Source organism: Malania oleifera, chromosome 12, assembly GCF_029873635.1.
Source record: "Malania oleifera isolate guangnan ecotype guangnan chromosome 12, ASM2987363v1, whole genome shotgun sequence".
In the NCBI taxonomy this organism is placed as follows: Eukaryota; Viridiplantae; Streptophyta; class Magnoliopsida; order Santalales; family Ximeniaceae; genus Malania; species Malania oleifera.
The window spans coordinates 67905423-67929511 of NC_080428.1; the positions used below are offsets into that span (position 1 = coordinate 67905423).

The window sequence follows — 24089 nt, forward strand, 5'->3', positions numbered from 1 at the left end:
AGGGGCTCTAAAATACGGGCCGTAAGCTGACCCGATACCAAAGGAACACCCAAATATGTAGTAGGAAAACCTCCTTCCGCAAAGCCAGTCGTCCTTAACAGAAATCTCTTCCGAGCAAAAGTAATTTTCTTTGACAAAAAAATACTTGACTTTTCTTTATTTATCAATTGACCAGACCAATCCTCATACTTCTTCAAAGTCTTAATAAGCATTCGAATGGAACTTCTCTTGCCATTAGCAAAAATAAGAATGTCATCCGCATAGAGAAGATGAGATACCAAAGGCGCCCCACGAGGATCATAATAAGCCCCTATCTTATTCTCCATAAAATTTTTCTTTAGAAGTCGAGAGAGAACTTCTTGTAAAACAATAAAAAGATAAGGAGATAAAGGATCTCCTTGGCGAAGCCCTTGAGAAGGTTTAAAGAACCCTTTAACACTTACCTATGATTAGCTTCCGCATATGGAAAATAGCTCTGGTCGTTCAAGGAGGGCAAAATCTTGAGCACACCCAGCATGCGACGATGGACTGCAGTTGCTGTTTGAGAGGGAGGGAAGATAGCTGCAACAAAAATGTGGGAGAGAGGGAGAAGAGGTGGTGAGAGGGAAAAGGGTTAGACACCAAAAGAAATGGTGTGAAGCGAAAAAAAATGATACAAAAGCAACTTCAAAAGAAATTATTAGAATTGCTAACATTAGCTAATTGCTAGTCACAAAACCACTGCTGAGAGAACCCCTATGTTAGTTTAAAATTAATGCAAATTAATGGAGCTCATATATGCTTAAACATAAAGCAAACCCTTATTAACACCCAAAAAAAATATAGCTCCACCTCTTACTATAAAAATAGATATACATATAAAATGGATTCTGATATACACTTTGATAAGAGGGAGAACCCAAAAAAAAAAAAAGTCACACTGTAGATCACAAATTCAAATTTGAAAATCCAATGGGATCATCTGCCGCCTGTTGTGGCACATTACTACAGAACTTGCAGGAAACATTTGGAGGTGACAAATGTAAGCGATGATCTATCCTGTTCTCCATCCATGCTAGTCTCCTCTCGAGACTCTACACCCCAACATGCATAATACGAACATCAACCTGAGCAGCTCTTGCACAAGCACGAAGCAATATGTAATAATCAGCATGAGCAACATATGTCAAAGAACCATCATCCCTCTTCCTCACATAGTGAAGGTAATCAAATCTCTTCAAATTAATCCTTGGTGGAATATAGCAGAAGTTGTTCTCTTCCATGTTTAACTTCAAACGCTTAATGGCTTCCTGTCTGAGATAAGCAAGCTCAGTTTGACAACTAGGAACTGAATTTTGACCATCTTGTTGAATTTCTATGAAATCATCACCATCCATGCTGCCCAATGAACAATCATCCGCAAGAGAGAATCTAACATCAAAGGATGAGACACTCGTGCATTCTTTATTTTGATTTTCTTGTTTTCCTTAGATGTCTGGCTAATACAAACTTCACCATCCCTTGGTCTCTTTTGGTTCAAAGCATTACTACAGCCCACTTCAAGCTCTTCAGACAGATCAGAATCCTAAAATGAACAAAGTTAGAAACAAAAAGAGAACATATACCAAAAGGACTTAAATCAAACTTAAATATACTAATGACAAGACCTGTAAAGCCCTCAGACAGATATATGGTCAAGATTTTCCTGCAAGGACAAAATATATCTCATACCACATGGAGCAGGAACATGAAGTATGAAAAAACTTGTCCATTTGTTTCAAGACAACTACTTCCATAATAAGAACTGAAAACTGCATAATGTATCTAACTCAAATGATAAAAAACTTCATATAATGTATCAGAAAATTAGAGGAGCCCACTATAAACAAACTACAATTAGAAAAAGTCGAAGGTGGCAAAAATTTAAATTACTAGGACGAGAAAAGTTAGGCCTACTTTCATGAAACAAATCACCTTTTGATTCTGGTAAAAATCCCATAACTGTTCTATTATCTTCTCTTCCTCATAATTCTCAAATGATGGTTCTAGTCCAGCAAACACCACATCCTTACAATATTGGAGATATGTAGGCAAGTCCTTGGAATACTCTGTCAACCAAGAGGGAGGGAGACATGAGAAAACAAGGAGTTTAGGAGGAAACAACAAATAAATTGCCATTCTGAACTATAACTACAGCAAGCATATTACCAGATGTTTCCCCAATCTCATTGTATCTTACTTCTAGGTTGTGCAGTCGTTCTGCAGCATCCATCTCAGTTTTCTGAGCTTGCGATGAGTCTCTGATAGATTCCATACCCAAATCATCCAATTTATGGGAAGGAGAAGACATGTTGTCCCCCATTTTGAAATTACTTGCACAATCCTTCCCTTGTATCTCATCAGACAGAAAGGAAGAACCGCCAAGCCTAGACAAATTCATTTCCCAAAAACCAAAACCATTTATATTATAGAGAATCCTTATAGCTACAATCAATATTGACATAACACAAACACGAGTAGGAAGCCTCAATTCGTTGACTGATAACCATAAATCTGGGGGCCATATACGCGGCATGCATGTGGAAGAATCTTTTCTGCAGGAAGAGACAACTGCATGAGATAACGATAAGCTATGCCATAGAAGTTTACTGGAGGCAAATCCAAGCCAATTGACTGAGCAATAGACGCTGCCTGTGACTCTAGCTTCTGTAATGGAACTGGTTGAGAAGGCCTAAACATAACACTTGAACTTAATGGACATGAACTTGAAGGACGTCCAATGAATTTTTCAAAGTCAACAAAAGCAGCTAAATATGGAACTTTCCCTCGAGTGACCATTTCAATATATCTGTGGGCAGGATTGCCTCCCTGGCTACATGACAAGCCAAGAAAGAAACCCCTAAAGAACAAGATAAGGGTATCCTATTGTTCAATGATCTATACCATATCATTACTGCTCGCTGACCAAATATGTTGTGAGGTTCTGAACCATATTTAACACGAGATTTGCAGTCCCCCGAATCTCCTAAAATAAATAATGAAATGGACAATAAAGCAAGTAATCATTTAGAAGAGGAACATAATAAAATGAACCCTAAAAACATAAGGAATAATACACACACACACACACATACTAGAGAGAGAGAGAGAGAGAGAGAGAGAGAGAGATAACGAAGCAAATATGTATACAGTGGAATCTGAAATAAAATATGATAATTAATAATACATTGGACAGATGAAAAGCTAAAAAAAAAACGAAGAAATACAATACAATCTTAAGATTCTTAACATTTGAAGTTTTGGAATTATATTGTCCAAGAAGGTTTTTGAAGGGCTCTGATATTCACAAGATAATGCTGAAGTGAATAACTTACGATTTTCTTTTTCTTTTTTTGATAAAAGATACTTTTGTTAAAGCAATAAACAAAGTACAACATGGAGGACGAGAAGTCCTCCCTGGATAACAAAAGATACAAAAAAAACTATAAGCTACTAAAGGAACCAGGAACAACAATACAAGTATTGATTATGAGAGTGCTGCCCTCCAATCTCTCATGAGGTCGGACAGCGGTAATCCCCTAAAGGAACCAAGCGAGTGCACCCAAAGGGATGCAACCCAAAATAACCGTGGACAGGTTGAGAGATCTTTAAAACTCCTAGCATCCCTCTCAACCCAAAGGGTCCAAAGGATGGCGAAGACAGCCACAAAACAAAGAGCTCTTCTGTTTCTGTTCTTACCAAAACCCCAGAAATTGACCAGTAACAAGTCTTCCGCCTTTCTCAGGGCCACCTGCTATTCCCCACCAGAGAGAAAAGGGCATTCCAGACCTCCAATGCTACCCTGCAATGCACAAAAAGATAGGCATTTGATTCGTTTTGTTTCGTTGCTAGGCATTTGTTTCATTGCTTGCGTAACACATGAAGCACATGATAGGACTGAGGGCTTTATGGGCCTTCTCCTTTGAAGCAAATCTTGCCTGTTAATCCTTTCCGGGATCACAGTCCAAACAAAAGCTCAAATCCTCCCAGGGAAAGAATGCAGTCCCAAGGGAAAAGGTTTGGGGAGGGAGGTTTATGATGTGGGATAGAAAGGATTAAAAAGTGAATGTACCCAGGATCACCCTCCCACACTCTTCCGTCCTCATGAATGATAGGAACATGATGGTCCAATAAAAAAAGGAGGCTACTGAACTATTTGACTCCCTTTCATTGAGATTCCTAAAGAAATGGAAATCCCAAGAAGAAGGACCTCCTCAAAAGAAATGAAGAAGCTGATGGGAGCATAAAGAAGCAAAGTAAGCTTGAATAAACAAGAAAATTTCAACTCCAATGAAGACTCACCCACCCACACATCCTCCCAAAAGTGAATTTTTTTGCCATTAACCACTTTAAACCAAAAAAGGAAAAAAAAAGACAATTTAGGTCCCTTTCCTGTACATAATGAAGATCTTTTCTTGGAATGTTAGAGAGGAGAATGGTTAAGGAGTTTATTTCTAAGGTCACACCTAATATTTTTTTTCTTCCAGGAAACCAAGCTGAGGGAAGTTGATTTCTTCACAATTAAAAGCCTTAAGGAAAGTAGACATAAAGATTGGGTTTGTCTTCCCTTGTTGGGAGTGGGGGTCAAATTATCGTTTGGGATACTAGAATAGCGTCCTTCAAGACAAATCTTTGAGGGTACTATTGTAACGACTTCAAAATTTTGTCATTTTTCTTTTAAGAAAATGTAAATTTCTTTGATATTCCTGCTATGGAAACTCAGGCCTCAAGGGCGTTGGGGTATTAATGTATATAATATCATACCTATGCAGCAGAAACATGAGTCATACAATCATTTATACTGTACAATATCAGAACTCAGTATTTCTATCACATAGTTATAAAATACATCTCTCTCAATAAAATCTATCTCAAAAATACAAAACTCTACGCCATCTTACCCTGTAAATAGGGTAACCAAGAAATCTCTATCTGCGAGTATGATCTACTCGCCTAACTGGCTCACCTGAAAAATGTTAGAATAATAGGGTAAGTCGACACTCAGTAAATGGAAATATGTTATTAATAGCGTATGACAACTAAGTTATATATATATATATACTTTAAATAACATTTGAGCTGTAATAAAATGATAAATATGTACAACATATCTTACATTTTTCGCAGTTTAAAACATAATTGTATCATATATGTTTTTCTGCTTTTCATACTGCTAATATCATATTATATTCATCAAATATTGTAAAACTGTATATACATACATAACTATGCTTTATCCCTGGAACTCTGTATGTCATGATTTGACCCCTCATGACAGGGTTGTGCGGCCCGTAGGCGGGACTTAATCTGGTCAGCCCTCCAAATAAGTCACTATACTCTACACTACCTTAGCTCGGCCAAACTGCATACTCTCCTAGGCGCGGTACTGGCTGCTACCTCGTCAAACTAGCCCCCTCAACCCAGCGAACTGGGGAGCTGCATACTCTCCGAGCATAATTGACGGTACCCACACACTATCTGAGATATGTGGTTGCACTCTATCTGTATTAGCATTGGTACCGTGCTCTGTATTCTGTATCTATCTGTAATCTTTTCATAGGGATCTGATAATATATATATATATATATATATATATATATATATATATTCTTTTACTATTTTCATCTTTTTCCAAAATAACCGTAACACAATTAATCTAAACTATAAATACTGTAATATCTATAGCATCTTAATGCTATAACTGTATAATCTATCTATACTTTCTATCTATGTAATATGTCCGTATACTTTGAGTGTTATGGCATTTAGGAAAACATAACATTCTGTAAATACTATGTATACTGGTCAGAATAAATAGTTGTGTACACACACACACACACACACACACACACACACACATATATATATATATATATATATATGAAGCTATCTGAATAAAAACTGTATATATATAAACATATATCTGTCTGTGTAATATCTGTGAATATCATAGATATACTGTATAACTTGAGATACTAGAAATCTGTATAAAATTCTATATCAAGTAATATCTACTCAGGCCAAACATACTTAAGAAACTCATATTCTATAAATTCTACATAATAACTTGTATACATGCAAATATGTAAAATCTCTGTTAACATAATTAAACTTCCTAACATAGCATATTTCCCTTACTTAGTTTCTAAAAAGCCCCAACAATACTCTAGCCCAACACCCACAGGGTTCTCCACTCAACATCCTCAAAACGACATCCCCTATAACAAAACGTTAGTATTTTCATGTATACAACATTTCTTATATATGTAGGGAAAGCATATTCTGAATAAAATACCTTACCCTATATTTAGGATGAATTCCAAATTAACTCCACCAACGATCAGCTCCAGCAGACTTGCAGAGAACTTCGTCAGAAGCGTTGTGGTGGCCTCAGATCTTCAATCCGACGAGAAACGGATCCGGAATTGAAGAAAGTAGGAGTAGGAGACGTTTTAGAGAAAAAGAGGGAGAGGGAGAGAGAGAGAGAGAGAGAGAGAGAGAGAGAGAGAGAGAGAGAGAGAGAGGAAGATTTACGCCGATTTTCTGCCAAAAAATTCGAGCTTTCACTATTTATAGCCTCGGATGCGTCGATGAGACACATCATCTCGTCGACGAGTCCTTTAAGAAGTTCGTTGACTAACCTCCTCTCTTCACCTATGAATTTCAGACCTCCATAAACCCCCTCTCGATATCTTCTTGTCGATGAAACCTGTCCTCGTCGATGAGTCCCCTGTGTTCGGCGACGAGAACCCTTCTATTTCTTTGGGTTATTACATTTTCCCCTCCTTATAAAATTTTGTCCTCTAAATTTACTATCTGTATCATCATCTATCATCCTATAAAGGCAAATGGTCTACTTATTTTATTACTTACACTCACTTATGGCGAAGGAATACCATGGTTACAATCTAAGTTATGGGATATTACACATATAAAACTAAAAGACCACCTACTAACTAATTCAATACATGTACTTGCAAAAGAAATTTTATCTAATTACTTATACTTTACCTAGTATCACTAACCTCTTGGAACAACTGCGGGTATTTCCATTTGATCTGCTCCTTGAGTTCCCAAAAAGCTTCCTCTATAGCGTGATTTTTCCACAAAACCTTTACTAACAAAATTTCTTTTGTGGTGCAGTGTCTGTGTTTTTCTATCCAAGATCTGTACCGGTACCTCTTCATAAGCCAACAAATCTTTAAGTTCTATCTCTACATAGCTGATTATGTGTGTAATGACCTGCTTAATTAAATGGGGGGTTTTTTTTTCCATACTATAATATTTTACATGCTCTGATACCATACTGGGGAAAACTCAATCATAAACCTAAGCAACGAAAAGCATAAACTGAATAAACATGTCCATATCATACAATATCAATACTAGAGTGCTACCATGTTTTTCCCAAAATATACACATATATCTGTTTTCCCAAAAATTCCCTCAACTATACTGGGATGTACAAAAACACTCCCAAAAACATACCCACTCTCTGGCAGGGCACTACTGAAGCCCCTCTATTTGTGAGCCTGGTCTGCTCGCCTACCTGGATCACCTGAAAAATATATCAACACTAGGATGAGCCAACGTTCAATAAGGAGAAATATACTATTGATAGTGTGTGGCAAATGAGCTACTATATATATATATCATGAAATCTGTTTTCATATACACGTGAATAACTGAGTACAAAAGTACAGTACAAATAATAGAATACACCACCCCTTTTCCCTATTGCTTAACATGACAGTATTATGGTTATAATTCAAATACTTCTAGTGTACATAAGTATAGTCCCTGTTACTGTAAATCCGTACATATGTAATAGTAACTGAAACTGTTCTCTGTGGCTATCTGTGTGTCATGACTTGCCCCCCCTCATGACAGGGTTGTGCGGCCCGTAGGCTGGATTTACCCTAACTAGCCAACCAGGAATAAATCATTAAACTCGGTCAGTCGACCTGCCCACCTCAACCCATATCTAGATGGGGAGCTAACCTCTTCAAGGGCCTAGGTGGTCGACCTTACCACGTATTATCTGAATAGGTGGTTGCACTAAATAAGTAACATAGTATCTATAGCAACGGTACCGTGCTCTATAACTACAAGTCCAACAGGGTCTGATATCATATAATATATTTCTATATATATATATATATCTGATTTGTCATGATTTTGAAGTACTGAAATAATCATGATGTTGTATAAATTGTAACTGTAATTCATACGTAATACTGAGAACTGAATAATCATAATACTGAAATTCATGTAATCATGGTATTGAGATCCGTATAATCGTGATACTAAAATCCATAAAATCATGGTACTGAAATTCGCATAATTATAATACTGAAATTCATAAAATCATGAAACTAAATTCGTAAAACATATCCCCGTACCATATACATATTCACAAGCCACACCATACTAAATACATAATTTTTGTAATTAATAAATTGTATCATATTTTAAGAAATGTCTAGCATAGCATATTTCCCTTACCTGACTACTGGAAAGCCCCTAGGGAATACAAGCCTAACACCCGCAAGGCCTCCTACAAAACACCCTGAAACCAACATATGTCAGAACAAAATATCAGTATTTTTCTATCTATATCATTTCCTATAACTGTCAAAAAGCCAATAACTAGCTAAAAGGTCTTACCCTGAATTTGGGATGAAATCCAACTCTGTTTTTCCAACGATCCGCTCTGGCAGATGTGCAGAGAACTTCGTCAGGAGTGTCGTGGTAGCTTCGGATCGTCGATCCGGCCACTAGTGGGGCCAGAATTGAAGAGAGAAGGGAGAGGGAGACATAGAGAGAGAGAGAGAGAGAGAGAGAGAGAGAGAGAGAGAGAGAGAGAGGCGCGGTGAAAATGACAAAATATCCCGGTTTCCTTCCTTTTATACTGCCAGATTTGTCGACGAGAAACGTCACTTCGTCGATGAGTCTTTCATAAAATTCATCGACAAAGCCCTGTATTCATCGACGAAATTCAGAGCAGCCGGAAACCTCTCTCGGTATTTTCTCGTCGACGAAGCCATGTGTTCGTCAACGAAATTCTGAAGACCTTCATCGACGAGACCCTGTATTCTACAGCCTCTTTCTGTTTTGGTTTCTATTTTCTCTCCCTTTTTGTTTAAATTCCATTATTTTCCGGGTTACTACAATGTGGGATGGGTCCGGGACATATTTCCTTAACAAAGCAACATGAAACACGTCATGAATTCTAGCCAGAGCTGGAGGCAAAGCTAGCCTATAGGCAACTGGCCCTTCATATTTTTGTAAATATTCATCATATCATATCGAATAATCACATGCTTTTATATTTCCTAATAAGTCATATCGTACATAAAACATCTGTTATAACTGATAATACTAAAAATATACCCAGGATGAATAGCTAACTAATGTCATGTATTACCCCCCATAACGGGTTGTGCAGCCCAAAGGCGGGAGTCGACAATGGCTGGTCAACCACTATCGAGTTAAATATGTCTGTAAGTATGATGGGCCCCCCACACCCTGGTCTGGAATGTCAGGTGGACGTCCACACTCTACTAAAAGCCACGTCGACTATCCATATCCCATCCCATCGTGGAGTGGTTAGCACTAATCTGAACATAGATATCTGATCTATATAGTTGCGGTACCGAGCTCCTGAAACTGAACTAAACTAACATCCGGATTCTTATAACATATAGTACATCATTATATAGCATCTTTCATAATTACGGTCTTGTGCCGAATATTTCATAATTATGGTCTCATGCCGAACATATCATAATTACGGCCTCGTGCCGAACATATGATAATTACGGCTTCGTGCCGAACATATCATAATTACGGCCTCGTGTCGAACATATCATAATTACGGCCTCGCGCCAAACATATCATACATATCGTTTTAAAATTAAATCAATTACCAAGCATTTCAAAATCATCATAATATACTGTACTCTTTCATAATTTCACAAAACATATTTCATTCGTATCATCGTCGTATCATGATATTCTTCCATGGAAAATAATATTCATACCACACATTTGCTGTATAAAACCATACATTATATTCTAAAAATCATAATTTCTGGCATCTCATACATATATATATACGTTTCATCACATTAGCAGTATTTTCTTAAACGTACATTTATTTAATAATATTCAAATATCATAAATACTTTCAGGAAATCAAGTTACTCATAAATAATAATAATTTGCGTGAAAAGTAACTGTTTTAGTTTATTCCCTTACCTGGCTACTGAGAAAAGCTCCTATAAACTCTAGTCTCACACCTGTAGGATTTCCTAATCAATACCCTGAAACTGAAAACTCCCAGTATTAAACTTCAGTATTCTCACGCATACATCAAATTTGGCTTAAAAAGCTTTACCTCAACTTAGGGATGATTTCCAACTTGCTTTCACCAACGATCCGTTCCGGCAGATTTGGAGAGAACTTCCCCAAGAGCGTCGTGGTGACTTCAGATTGTCAATCCGGCATAAATTTGGCCCAAAATCGAAGACAGAGAGAAAGAGAGAGAGAACCGAAGGGATGAGAGAGGAAATGAAAGTTTGCTTAACTGTGAAGTAAAATCTGGAATTTTTCATATTTATAGAATTGGATTCATCGACGAGCCACGTCATCTCGTTGACGAGTCCTTCAATAATTTCGTCAACGAAACCCACTCCTTGTTAACGAAATTCAGTCGGCTCAAAAACCTCTTTCGGTATTTTCTCGTCAACGAATCTTGTCTTCGTCGACGAATTTTCTTATACCCTCGTCGACGAATCTCCTGTATTCGTTGACGAAGCCCTGATGATTCCCCCTAGTTATTGCTTCCAAAGTGCAATGTCATTGACGAACACGAAGTTGACTTCCTCCTTCTGTTATTGTTTCAATTTCCCTTCGTCTTTATTATTTAAATCCCATTATTATTCGGGTTGTCACATCCTCCCCTCCTTATAAAATTTTGTCCTCCAAATTTACTATTCACGTAATTTATCATCCTTTAGGCAAAATGGTCTACTTATTTTATTACTTACCCTCACTTATGGCGGAGGAATATCGTGGTTACAACTCAAGTTCTGAGAGATTACATTTACTAAAAGAAAATTCTTCCAAAACTAAAATATATCATGTAACGACCTCAAAATTCTTATCATTTTTTTTTTTTACAATAAACAATCCTATGCAACGGAAACATAAATCATATAATCATTATACATAAACTGTACAATATCAGAATTCCTAATATACAGACCATACAAAAATGCCCCTCCAGTATCATCTATCCCAAAACATACACAACTCTGTCAAAAACTCACCCTATAACTAGGGTGATCTGAGCTACACTCTATCCGCGAGTCTGATCTGCTCGCCTAACTGGCTTACCTGAAAAATGTTAGAGTAAGGGGTGAGTCGACGCTCAGTGAGTGGAAATATGCTATTACTAGTGTGTGGCAACTAAGTTAAAAGTACTTTAAAATATAGCAACTGAATTGTAATGCAACAATCTGTAAAAATACATCTTTCAAGCATGTTTATCTTTCTCAATTTAAAATATATTGTATCGTCTGTATTTTCTACTTTCATACTGATAATATCATACTATACTCATCATATACTGTAAACTGTATACATATATTTAACTGTACTTATTCCCTGGGACTCTATACGTCATCATTTGACCCCTCATGATAGGGTTGTGCGGCCCGTAGGCGAGACTCTATCTGGTCGGCCCTCCAGATAAGTCAATATACTCTACAATACCTCAGTTCGGCCAAACTGCATCCTCTCCTAGGCGCAGGACTGGCTGCTACCTCGTCTAACCGGCCCCCTCTACCCAGTGTACTGGGGAGCTGCATCCTCTCCGAGCTCGGTTAGACGGTACCCACATACTATCTGAGATATGTGGTTGCACTCTATCTGTATATTGTAACGATATCGTGCTCTGTAAACTGTATTTGTACTATGTCTGTTTATAATTTTTCCACAGGGATCTGATACTATATATATATATATATATATATATATATATATTCTTTTATTGTTTTCGCCATGTTCCAAAATTACCATAATGATATCTTTATGTACTGTATATATACTGTAAAACTGTATACTGCATCTTTGGCATCTTGATGCTACCTTTGTATTTCTGTCTGTATATTCTGTCTATATACTCTGGTTGTTATGGTAATAGGAACACGGCATGCTAAAACTCTGTGTGTACTGTTCTATATAAAGATGTAATATAAATACTGATCTAAATATCTGTATACATGTATATGTGTGTGTATATATATATATATATATATATATATGTATATATCTGTTTCATGAAACTATTCATATAAAAACTGTATATGCATGTACATTTCTCTGTGAATATAAATCTATATCTGTATATTCTGTATAAACCCACATCTATATAAACTGCATATAATGTCATCAACTGTGTACTCAATATAGTATGATACATCACAAAACTATATAAATTCTTTATCTCATGAAAATCTACTCAGGCCACACAAGCATTTAACTCATATTCTGTATAAATTAATTAATAAACTGATATGAATATATGTCTATAAAATCTCTGAAAACTTTATAAAAATTCCTAACATAGCATATTTCCCTTACCTTAACTTTGAAAATCCCCTATATAATTCTGGCTTTATACCCGCAGGATTCCTAATTCAACATCTTGAAAACACAATATCTTAGAACAAAATATTAGTATTTTTCTGCCTACATCATTTCCTATAACTATCATAAAACCAAAATCTGGATAAAAGACCTTACCTGAATTTGGGATGAAATTCAATCCGCTCCGGCAGACTTGTAGAGAACTCCGCCAGGAGCTTCGTGGAAGCTTCGGATCGTTGATCCGGCAACTGGTGGAGCCGGAATCAAAGAGAGAAGGGAGAGGGTTCGTAGAGAGAGAGAGAGAGAGAGGAGAGAGAGTGGAGCGTGGAGAATGATTAAAAATCCCAATTTTTAGATATTTATACTGCCATATTCGTCGACGAGGTGACGTGTCTCGTCGACGAGTCTTTCATTAAATTCGTTGACGAGTCCCTATATTCATCGACGAAATTCAGGCTGCTCCATACCCCCTCTTGGTATTTTCTCGTCGACGAAGCCCTATATTTGTTGACGAATTTCCTTATGTGCTCGTCGACGAAGCCATGTATTCGTCGACGAAATTCCTTATGTACTCATCAATGAAGCCTTGGCAATTCCTTGAAATTTATTATTATTATCCCCAAAATGCGATGTCGTCGACGAACGCAATCTTCTGCCTCTTTCTGTTCTTGTTTCCATTTTCCTCTCTCTTCAATATTTAAATATCAGTATTTTCTGAGTCGTTACATCTCATACTACCTAAAACGTTACATGTACCTGCAAAAGAAACATTACATCCTTACTCACATTTCTCATTACATTTAAACTTCTTGGAATAGTTGCCGATATTTCTGTCTGATCTGTTCCTCAGGCTCCCAAGAAGCCTCTTCTTTAGCATGGTTCCTCCATAGAACTTTTACCAGAGGAATCTTCTTATTACGTAATTCTTGTTCCTTTCTATCTAGAATCTACACTGGTACCTCCTCATAAACTAGCGAATCACTGAACTCTAACTCACCATAACTGATAATATGAGAAGGATCTGGGACGTATTTCCTCAACATAGATACGTGGAATACGTCATGTATTTTGGATAGTGTAGGTGGAAAAGCTAGCATGTAAGCCACAAGCCCCACTTTCTCTAAAATCTCAAAAGGACCGATAAACCTAGGGCTAAGTTTATCCTTCTTACCAAACCTCGTAACTCCTTTTATTGGAGCTATCTTCAAAAATACGTGACTACCCACCTTAAACTCCAAATTCCTGCGGCGATGGTTGACATAACTCTTTTGTCGGCTCTGAGCTGCACTGATTCTTTCCCTGATAAGCTGAACCTTATCGTACACCTGCTCTACCAGCTCTGAATCCAAAACTCGCCGCTCACCTATCTCATCCCAATACAAAGGAGATCGACATCTCCTACCGTATAGTGCCTCAAACGGTGTCATGCCAAATCTGGACTGGTAACTGTTATTGTACGCGAACTCTACCAGCAGCATAAACTGAGTCCAGCTACCCCCAAAATCTAATACACATACACAGAGCATATCCTCTAGTGTCTGTATCATTCTCTCAATCTGTCCATCTGACTAAGGATGGAATGCCATGCTAAATAATAACTGAGACCCTAGAGCCTCCTGCAATCTCCTCCAAAATCGTGACGTGAATCACAGGTCTCGATCTGACACAATAGATACAGGCACCCCATAAGAACGAACTATCTCCTGAACGTAAATCTCTGCCAATCGGCTGAGGGAATAGTTGATCTTGATAGGGAGAAAATGGGCAGACTTAGTCAACCGGTCTACTATCACCCAAATCGCATTCTAGCCATGTGATGTCGACGGTAGCCCTGAAACAAAGTCCATGGATATATGATTCCACTTCCACTCTAGGATAAATAGCGACTGCAACTAACTTGCTGACCTTTGGTGCTCAGCTTTTACCTGCTGGCACATCAAGCACTGGGCTACATACTCAGCAATCTCCCTCTTCATTCCACTCCACTAGTAAAACTCTCATAGATCCCTGTACATTTTTGTACTGTCAGGATGAACTATATACAAGGATCTGTCAGCCTCATTTAAAATAGTCCTCCTAATGTCAGCATCGGCAGGAACACACAGTTTGGAACGAAACCGCAAAGCTCCATCATCTGAAATGCAGAATTCCTCTCCTTAACCACTCTACACTCTGTCCATTACTTCTACCAATTCTGGATCTTCTTTCTAGGCGGCTTTAATTCTTTCCTGCAGAGTAGGCTGTACCCCTAGGCTGGTGATACATACTGGAGTATTACTCTCTAATAATTCGATGTTGAGTCTTTCTAGATACATTATGATCAGACACTGGATCTCCATAGTTTCCAATGCTAATACTCCAGACTTCCTGCTTAGTGCATCAGCCACTACGTTTACTTTCCCTGGGTGGTAACTAATAGTACAGTCAAAATCTTTAATCAACTCTAACCACCTTCTCTGTCTCATATTCAATTCCTTCTGGGTGAAGAAATACTTTAAGCTCTTGTGGTCAGAGAAAATCTTGCACTGCTTACCGTACAAATAATGCCTCCAAATTTTTAACGCGTGTACCACTGTAGCCAACTCAAGATCGTGGGTAGGGTAGTTCTTTTCGTACTCTTTCAACTGTCTAGACGCATACGCTACCACCCTACCATGGTGCATCAATACACAGCCAAGTCCCTTTAAGGACGCATCACTGTAAATAGTGTACCCCTCACCCCCAGATGGGATGATTAGTACTGGCGCTATGACTGGGCTCTACTTCAATTCCTGAAAACTCTGCTCACAGCTGTCATCCCATTCGAATCTGGCATTCTTCTTTGTCAATCGTGTCAAAAGTCTTGACAAAGCTGAGAACCCCTCGACAAAACGACGATAATACCCGGCTAACCCTAAGAAACTCCTAACCTCCTGGGCGTTCCTCGATCTAGTCCAGTTCACCACCGCCTCAATCTTACAGGGATCTACAGAAATTCTGTCTCCTGAGATAAGATGCCCCAAAAACACAACTTTCTCGAGCTAGAAGTCATATTTTCTGAACTTGGCATACAACTTCTCTCTCTAAGTATTTGCAAAACCTGCCTCAATGTATCTCGTGCTCCTCATAGCTCCTTGAATAGGCCAGTACATCGTCAATGAAAACAACCACAAACTGATCTAATTATGGATGAAAGATCTGATTCATTAATTCCATAAATATCGTAGGAGCATTCATCAGACCAAATGACATAACTAGAAACTCATAATGCCCATATTTGGTCTTGAAAGCCGTCTTCGATACATCTTCCGCTCTCACCTTTACCTGATGATAGCCTGACCTGAGATTAATCTTGGAATACACCCGTGTACCCTAGAGCTGATCGAACAAATCATCGATACTGGGTAGAGGATACTTATTCTTGATTGTAACTTTATTAAACTCTCTGTAATCTATGCACATCCTCATAGACCCATCCTTCTTCTTCACAAATAGCACTGGAGCTCCCTACGGCGATACACTAGGTCGTATGAAGCCCTTATCAAACAAATCCTGCAATTGGTCTTTCAATTCTACCAACTCTGCCGGCACCAATCTATACGGCGCTTTAGAAATCGGCGCTGTACCTAGATGTAGATCAATGGGAAAATCTACTTCACGATCAGGCGGCAAACCTGGTAATTCATCTGGAAACACGCTTGTAAATTCTTTCACCACAGGCGTATTAATAAGCTTTAATTCATTTTCTAACATTTCCTTCACAAAAGCCACGAATCCTAAATAGCCATCCTGGAGCAGTCTCTTTGCCTGAACAGCTGAGACCATCTAAGGTAAGGATTGCACTCGTGACCCTGTAATTTTAAATTATGGTTTCCTTGGAAGTTTGAATATCACTTCCCTTACACGACAATCTATAATAGCAGAATTAGCTGCTAGCCAATCCATGCCGCAAATGATATCAAACCTGTGCATATCTAGTACCACCAAATCAGCAGATAAAATTCTCCCTTGAATATCAACTGGACAACAATGAAGCATTCTACTACATCTCACTGCTGACCCGGTCGGTGTCGCCACTAATAACTCGACATCTAATGATTGCATTTCCGCCCCACATAATTTAACACACCCCAAGGACACAAATGAGTGTGTGGCACCAAAATCAAAAAGTGCAATAACTTTAAATGAAAACATATTAACAGTACCTGTCACCACATCGTCGGCCACCTTAGCGTCGCCCGACGTCAAAGCGAAAACTCTGGCTGGGGCCATATTCCTCTGCTGGCCTCCTTGTAGCACCTGGTAACCTCCTCGTGTAGGTCTAGGAGCAGAAGCAGCACCAAACCATGTCAGACACTCCCTCATCATATGTTCTGGCTCCCCGCACCTATAGCAGACACCTCGACCGGCACGACACTCCCCCAGGTGCCTTTTCCTGCAAGATGGGCAAGCTGGAGATGGTTGTATACCTTAGAAACCACAACGGTCTCCTGTTTCTGGTCTCTATAATAGCCACCTCTCTTCCATGAACCACGTCCAACCCCCTGTTGGGCAAAAGGTATGGGTCTCTTCTTCTGCCTCTGCTCCTCAGCCTCCAATCGCTCACCAATCTCTGCTATAGTGGCTCTATCCACTAGTTCAGCAAAATCTTGCAACTTCAGAATCGATACCTGCTTATAAATTTCTCTCCTCAGACCTCTCTCAAGCTGTCATACCTTCTTCACCTCATCTGGAATGATGTACGGGGCGAAGTGAGATAGCTCGATAAACCTTGCCGCGTACTGCTGTACTGACAACTGTCCCTGCTTCAGATTCAGGAACTCCTCAATCTTAGCCTCCCTGGACGAGGCTGGAAAATACCTATCGAAGAATATTTCTTTAAACCGCTCCCACGTCATCTCCACAAGTATAGTCATCTGCTGCTCTAAAAGTCTTACTGCCGACCACCATCTCTCGGCCTCCCCAGTCAATCTATAGGTGGCAAACAACACCTTCTACTCCTTTAAACACTGCAGTACTGTAAATATTTTCTCTATCTCCTGCACCCAGTTTTCAACAACTGCAGGATATGTCCCTCTTGATCATGCCGGATGACTCATCTTAATAAACTTCTTGATCGAGCTACCATGGCCTACAGATGGACCACCCTGTTCTTTTGAACTCCTAGCAATTTCTGCCATAACATGCTGCGCCACACTGCGTAAGATGGCTTCTAAATCACTGCCTGCAGCGCTTGAGGGTCCAGCACCCTCACTCCCACTAGCGTGGGCACTACTACCACCGGGGTCCATCCTGAAAAACAAATAACTTAACTCAGAACCCCCTTCTCTATACATATCATCCAACTCATATAATATTTTCTCCTAATTAATTCATCTCTCTCGATCTTAATTCAAAGTTCAATCCTACAACCTAGATACCCAACCCCACGATAGTTTACCATGAATTTCCTGAAATCGTCACTCCAATAAAATCACACAAACCACCATGGAAGTCCTGGATCTAGACTACAAAATCAGACCTCAAATTCCCTTATCCTATACTCTGGTATTATTACTGCTGCACTCTAGAGTCTATAGAACTTAGTATCCTAGGCTCTGATACCAAATGTAACGACCTCAAATTCCTTAACATAAAATGTAACATAATAAATGGAAAAGTCGACCCGAACCCGTGGGTAACGGGGACACCTGTCAATCACAGCGGAAACCTAAGTAGCAGTAAACATAAAATTTAAACCATCCATCCATAAAGTATAAAATCAGAAGCATAATACCAGAGTTATCTACATTCCCAAAATACTGTATCTATTTACATTCTTCCAAAATATTTCAAAATACATCTAGGATCCCATAATCAAAACAATTCTGATCCTAGTACATTGCTTACCCTCATAACGGGGTAGCTTAGTAAACTCAAAGGCTTTCACGACCCGCCAGTCACTCAGGGTCTCCTAAAAAATATATTAAGTTCGGGGATGACGTACTTCTTAGTAAGGGAAAATAAACTAAATACATCTGTGTGGTAACATGAACATTTAAAGAAATTATACATATATATACATTTCATATTTTCGTAAACATTCATCATATCATACCAAATAATCACATGCTTTCATATTTCCTAATAAGTCATATCGTATATAAAACATCTGTTATAACTGATAATACTAAAAATATACCCAGGATGAACAACTAGCTAATGTCATGTATTATCCCCAATGACGGGTTGTGCAGCCCGAAGGCGGGACCCGACAATGGCTGGCCGACCACTACCAAGTCAAATATGTCTCTAAGTACGATGGGCCCGCCACACCCTGGTCTGAACTTCCAGGTGGACGTCCACACTCTACTGAAAGCCACATCGACTTTCCATCTCCTACCCCCTCGTGGAGTGGTTAGCACTAATCTTAACATAAATATCTGATCTATATAGCTATGGTACCGAGCTCCTGAAACTGAACTAAACTAACATCCGGGTTCTGATAACATAGAGTACATGATTATATAACATCTTTCATAATTACGGCTTTGTGCCGAATATTTCATAATTACGGCCTCGTGCCGAACATATCATAATTACGACCTCGTGCCGAACATATCATAATTACGGCCTTGTGCTGAACATATCATAATTACGGCCTCGTGCCGAACATATCATAATTACGGCCTTGCGCCGAACATATCATACATATCGTTCTAAAATTAAATCAATTACCATGCATTTCAAAATCATCATAATATACTGTACTTTTTCATAATTTCACAAAACATATTTCATTCGTATCATCGTCGTATCATGATATTCTTCCATGGAAAATAACATTCATACCACACATTTGTTGTATAAAACCATACATTATATTCTAAAAATCATAATTTCTGGCATCTCATACATATATATACGTTTCATCACATTAGCAGTATTTTTCTCAAACGTACATTTATTCTATAATATTCAAATATCGTAAATACTTTCAGGAAATCAAGTTACTCATAAATAATAATAATTTGCGTGAAAAGTAACTCCTTCAGTTTATTCCCTTACCTGGCTACTGAGAAAAGCTCCTATAAACTTTGGTCTCACACCTGTAGGATTTCCTAATCAATACCCTGAAACTGAAAACTCCTAGTATTAAACTTCATTATTCTCATTCGTACATCATTTCCTATAACTATCGTAATATCAAATTTGGCTTAAAAATTCTTACCTCAGCTTAGGGATGATTTCCAACTTACTTTCACCAACGATCTGTTCCGGCAGATTTGGAGAGAACTTCCTTAGGAGCATTGTGGTGACTTCAGATTGTTAATCCGGCGTAAATTTGGCCCAAAATCGAAGAGAGAGAGAGAGAGAGAGAGAGAGAGAGAGAGAGAGAGAGAACCGAAGGGAAGAGAGAAGAAATGAAAGTTTGCTTAACTGTGAAGTAAAATTCTGATTTTTTCATATTTATAGAACTGGATTCATCGACAAGCCACGTCATCTCATTGACAAGTCCTTCAATAATTTCGTCGACGAAACCCACTCCTCGTCGACGAAATTCAGTTGGCTCAAAAACCTTTCTCGATATTTTCTCGTTGACGAATCTTGTCTTCGTCGACGAATTTTCTTATACCCTTGTCGACGAATCCCCTGTATTCATCAACGAAGCCCTGATAATTCCCCCCAGTTATTCCTTCCAAAGTGCAATGTCATCGACGAACACGAAGTTGACTTCCTCCTTCTGTTATTGTTTCCATTTCCCTTCCTCTTTATTATTTAAATCCCATTATTATTTGAGTTGTCACACCGGTGCTCAGCTTTAACTCGTTGGCACGCCAAGCACTGCTGTACAAATTCAGCTATCTCTCTCTCTTCAATCCACTCCATCAAAAGTACTCCCGCAGATCCGATACATTTTAGTGCTACCTAGATGTACAGTGTATAAAGATCTATGAGCCTCCTCCAATATAATTTTCCTGATCTTGGTATCTACAGGAACATAGAGCCTAGTACGGAACCGCAGGGCTCTGTCATCTGATATGCTGAATTCCTCACCCTGATCATCTCGTACCCTGGCCATTATCTCCGTCAACTATGCATCATTACCCTGAGTTGTTTTAATTCTCTCATGTAGCGTAGGCTGAACCACTAGACTGGAAATAACTGCCTGAGGACTCTTCCCTATTAACTTTATGCTGAGCCACTCCAAATCCACCAAAATTGAGTGTTGAATCTTCATAGCTACCAGTACAAGACCCACTGACTTTCTGCTCAGAGTATCTACCACTATATTTGCTTCCCTAGATGGTAACTAATTGTGCAATCATAGTCTTTAATAAGCTCTAGCCGCCTTTTTTGCCTCATATTCATCTCTTTTTGGGTGAAGAAATATTCTGAGCTCTTGTGATTCGTGAAAATCTCACACTTTCCACTATATAGGTAATGCCTCCAAATCTTGAGAGCGTACACCACTGCGGCTAACTCTAAATCATGGGTAGGATAATTCTTTTCATATTCTTTAAGCTGTCTAGATGCATATGCGATAACCCTGCCATATTGCATCAATACACACCCAAGACCCTTCAATGACACATCACTATATATTACGAACCTGTCCTCCCTTGAAGGAATAGCCAGTACTGGAGCTGAAACTAACCGCCGCTTTAACTTCTGAAAACTATCCTCACATTCGTCAATCCAATCAAACTTCACATTTTTCCTCGTAAGTCGTGTTAATGGACCAGGCAACCTGGAGAAGCTATCCACGAAGCGTTGATAATAACCTACCAATGCCAGAAAACTTTTGACTTCTTGAATACTTCCCGACCTTTCTCAACTCACCATAGCCTCTATCTTACTCGGATCAATTGATACTCCCGCTTCAGAGATCACATGGCCGAGACAAGTAACTTGCCTTAACCAGAACTCATATTTCTTGAATTTTGCATATAACTTTCTTTCCTTTAATACCTACAACACCAGTCTCAAATGATGCTCGTATTCCTTAAAACTTCTCGAATAGACTAGTATATCATCAATAAATATAACTACAAACTGGTTCAAATATGGATGGAATACTCGATTCATTAAATCCATGAATACTGCTGGTGCGTTAGTCAACCCAAATGGCATCACCAAGAACTCATAATGCCCATACCGAGTTTGGAATGTGGCCTTCCAAATATCCTCTACTCTAACTTTCACTTGATGGTAACCTAACCGCAGGTCAATTTTAGAATAAACCTGGGTCCCCTGAAGTTGATCAAATAAATCATCAATCCTAGGGAGAGGATATTTATTCCTAACTGTTAGTTTGTTTATCTCCCTATAATTAATGCACAATCTCATGGTTCCATCTTTCTTTTTCACGAATAAAACTAGCACTCCCCAAGGCAACACACTGGGCCTGATAAACCCTTTGTCCAGCAATTCCTGTAACTGATCTTTCAATTCTTTCAACTCGATTGGAGCCATATGGTACGGTGCTTTAGATACCGGTGCATATTTTGGCAACAGATCTATAGTAAACTCAATTTCACGATCAGGCGGAAAACCAGGCAATTCTTCTAGAAAGACATCTGGGAAGTCCCTCACTACTAGTATGTCAGCTTGTCTCAATTCTTCTTTTGGCAATTCTTTTATGTATGCGACATACCCCTGGAAACCATCTAGCAGTAGTCTCCTCACCTGAAGACACCAGCTGTGGTGAGGCACATACGCGTGAACCCATGAATCTGTACTCTTGTTCGTCCAGAGGTCTGAAAATCACTTCTTTCTTATGGCAATGTATGCTAGCGTGATGAGTAGCTAGCTAGTCCATGCACAGTATCACATCAAGTCCCTACATATCTAGGACCACAAAATCGGCTAAGAGTACTCTCTCCTGAATACTTACTGGAAAATTTCGAAGCACCCTCCTGCATTTTACCACATATCCCATCGGCGTACCCATAGATAATTCTACATCTAATAGTTGTGTCTCTACCCCAGTTATTCCGACATACTCCGCCGATATAAAAGACTGGGTGGCACCTGTATAAAAAAAAAAAAAAAAAACAACAATTATATATGGTAAAATAGTAAAGGTACTTGTGACCATGTCTCCAGCCGTCTCAGCGCCTTCTGGCGTCAACGCATATACCCTCGCCGGCGCAGTATTCCTCTACTAACCTCCATGAGGCGCCTGATATCCACCTTAAAATGATCTGGGAGCCAGTACATAATTCGATGGCATCTTACACAATCGAGCCACATGGCCAGGCCTCCCACAGTGATAACAAACATTCTCCCCCAGTTGGCACTCACCAAGGTGTCTCCGTCCACATTTAGGACATATGGTTGGAAATTGTCCACTCTGAAATCCCCATGCTCTACCATCTGTCTCTGACCTTCGCCAGATCTACCTCCTCTCCAAGGGGCTCCACTGGGACCCACCTGAAAACTCAAGGGCGCAATCCTCTTCTTCTGACTCTGCATCTCAGTCTTCCTCGACAGACCTTCCTCTGCTATAATAGCCCTGACAACCAACTCTGAGAAATCCTAGATCCTCAGTACTACCACCTACCTGTAAATATCTCGCCTCAAGCTCCTCTCGAACATTCTCACCTTCTTCACTTCGTCTGGGACAATATAGGGGCAGAAATGCAATAATAACCTTCCAGTCCCAAAAAACTTCGAACCTCCTGCACATTCTTCGGCCTCACCCAATCGACCACATCTTCGATCTTGCAAGGATCAATTGATATACCATCACCAATAACCACATGGCCTAAGAATGCAATCTGACTCAACCAGAATTCACACTTTTTAGCTTGGCATACAACTTCCTTTCTTGCAGAATCCGTAGCACCAACCTCAAATGGTCCTCATGCTCTTCCGAACTCCTCGAGTATACCAGAATGTCGTTAATAAACACCACCATGAACCGATCCAGGTACTCATGGAAAACCCTATTCATCATATCCATGAACACCACCGGAGCATTCGTCAACCCAAAAGGCATAACCAAAAACTCATAGTGACCATATCTGGTTCGGAAAGCAGTCTTCGCTACATCCACAGATCTGGCCTTCACCTGATGATATCCTGACAACAAGTCGATCTTTGAAAAGACCCGTATCCCCTGCAACTGGTCAAAGAGATCATCTATACGAGGTAAAGGATAGCGATTCTTCACAGTTACCTTATTAATCTCACGGTAATCAACGCACATCCGTATCGACCCATCCTTCTTCTTCACAAACAGTATTGGAGCTCCCTAGGGCGAAACACTAGGTTGAATGAAACCCCTGTCCAGAAAATCATGTAACTGCTCCTTCAATTCCTGAAGTTCTACTGGAGCCATTCGGTACAGAGCCTTAGAGATCAATGCCTTGTCAGGTAGCAACTCTATCGCAAACTCCACCTCACGATTCGGAGGTAAACCAGGTAAATCATCTGGAAACACATCCGGGAAC

At 39.2% G+C, this 24089-nt stretch overlaps 1 pseudogene; it reads right to left on the minus strand.

The window, feature by feature from the left end:
* Nucleotides 1-803: 803 nt before the first annotated feature.
* Nucleotides 804-23010, minus strand: LOC131143986 (TATA box-binding protein-associated factor RNA polymerase I subunit B-like; annotated as a pseudogene).
* Between the last annotated feature and the right edge of the window lie 1079 nt (nucleotides 23011-24089).